Here is a 2,306-nt window from a genome sequence, read left to right on the forward strand (position 1 = left end):
TGGTCTGAACTAACCCGAGGTGGGCTAGTCCGGGCCTTGCCCCTCGCGGGCTTCGATGTTAACCTCAGGATCCTTTAGGGAGAGCTCGGGTTTCACCTCCCAGGAAGTGTGGGTCCCTTTTGGGGAGCTCGGGCCTCTTTTTGGGATATGGCCGTGCTACGTCACTGTGCCGAGCTGGCGTTCCTGCCAGGTCACCCCGTCTTCTTCCACGTGTCGCACAACCAAGGGGTCGGGCCAAATCTACCTCCATCAGTTAGCATTCTGTTGAAGTCTGCCAATGCAATATTTTTTAATTCCCATACTACCCTTCACGGTTCATCTTCCCTGACCTCACAGTTAGCGGTGGGGGACTTCCGTTGAAGTCCTCTCTCTCTCTTTCCCAATCTCTCTTCTTCCGTCAACTTCCCAGCCTTGCGAGGATTGCAACAAAAGTGCAATAACAGATCTCGTGCCACACCCACTTGGACCAACAAGGGCGAGTGTTTTGTCCGCTTGGGCACATAAGCTGAGGTCTTAGAAGACTTACACATCTGCTAAATCGACATGTTTGAATTCGACTTCCCCTTTTAGGTTGTCCGGTGCAGGTGTAGAATTAGGAGGTCGAAGACTGAGCTCATGGCACGACCACCCTTGATGAAGTCAGGAGCGAGAGTGAGCGTCTCAGCCGCGCCATTGGCAGACACCATGAGGACCATGAACACTTTTTGAGAAATCAGAGATACCCTGCTTCACCAGCCAGGACGCATACCACAATCCAAGGGCATACGAGGCATAGAGTAAGAACTGTGCTACTCCGTCGCAACTTCCAGCAATTTGTCCCTTCCAAAAACAGTGTCTCAGGGGTAAATCGAGGCTGGAGGAGAAGAGGCAGACTATGTTTGTCTCTGAATTGAATGCGGCAACAGTTCTGACATTTGCCATAGCCTCGCCTACTAACTGCGTTGCCTTGGCATGAGCAGCTTTCATGTCACCCGAGAAGCCTTTCATGAACATCTTCTGCAGCCATAAATAAACAGGTGGAACAGTTCATTCCATGTTTTGTTTTAATACAATATAGTTTGCAGCAGAACGCGCTCAGGAAATCTATTTATTTGAATTGTCCATTACCTGCAAAACGGTGGCAACAACGACAATAGGGAATGCAGCAATGAGGACGAGGGAAAGTCGCCACTGTAGAATGAACCTAGCTGTGCAAGCAACGAGCATGAGGGCTGAATTTTGCATGATAACTGAAATCTTGTTTCTGATTGTTGATCGGACATTGTTGGCATTAAGAGCCAGCCTTGCTGCAATCCTCGCAAGTCTGGGAAGGTGGCGAAAGAAGAGAATTGGGGGAGAGAGAGGGAGGACTACAAGGGAAATTCGCCGCTGCTGTTGTTCATGTATGTGAGGTCAGGAAAGATGAACAGTGAAGGGTAGTATGGGGATTAAAAAATATTGTAATGGCAGACTACGGAAGACTAACGTAAGGGGGTCTTTGTCTCACGGTCATAGTACAAGGGGGGTCATTGTCACAGACCCTATAGTACAGGGGGTCTTTGTAATTTACCCTTAAAAATATAATTAAATTCACTAATGCAAATCAAGTATGATAACAGAAATTTAATTTGGGATGAAAATATGGTATTGACCTCAACTTGGGAAGGACTTGGATTTAGGTATTTAGTAGCTACAATCTAATCCACACCCATAGACTAGGGGTGTCAATTGGACTGAATTTGGTCCAATCTGATTCAATCCAATGTGAGTCCATAATAAATGGACCAGGTCCAATCCAATCCGATGAATATTTTGGACCAGTCCAATTCAATACCTAAACCTCCCAATCTCTTTAAATTTGTTTTGATTTAGATTGATTTCAACCCAAACCCGGTCTATTGATACCTATATTCTTATCTTAAACTAATGGACCATATATTTTCTTAATCTAACCTAATCCAATATAAATTTATTATAGCTGAATCAGGTTCAATCTAATCTAAAAGATATTTTGGACCAAATTGATCCAATCCACTATGTCTTGTTGGTCTGTCCAATCCATCCAAATTGATTTTGGACTAGATGGGGTCCAATCCAAAACCGATCCATTGACACCCTTACCCATAGTGGCATTGGCATCCTATACTTTGTCAATTGTCTCACTTGTTGATGATCATATCCCACTACCACCAAGGTGTTAAACAATGTATGCCCTTGATTCAAATAACTCAAATGCTTCATAGATCCCAAATCTTTCAGAAAAACTTCGTCCTTCACCTCAATGTGATACTTCGGCCATCTCAGCCATTTACCCAGCTAAAGAACAA

The 2,306-nt window shown here is 44.7% G+C and overlaps 1 pseudogene; it reads right to left on the reverse strand.

Annotated features, from left to right (window-relative positions):
* Window positions 1-660: 660 nt before the first annotated feature.
* Window positions 661-1,224, reverse strand: LOC148801566 (ABC transporter B family member 1 pseudogene; annotated as a pseudogene).
* Window positions 1,225-2,306: the final 1,082 nt, after the last annotated feature.

Source organism: Nelumbo nucifera, chromosome 3, assembly GCF_055504915.1.
Source record: "Nelumbo nucifera cultivar China Antique chromosome 3, China Antique-T2T, whole genome shotgun sequence".
In the NCBI taxonomy this organism is placed as follows: Eukaryota; Viridiplantae; Streptophyta; class Magnoliopsida; order Proteales; family Nelumbonaceae; genus Nelumbo; species Nelumbo nucifera.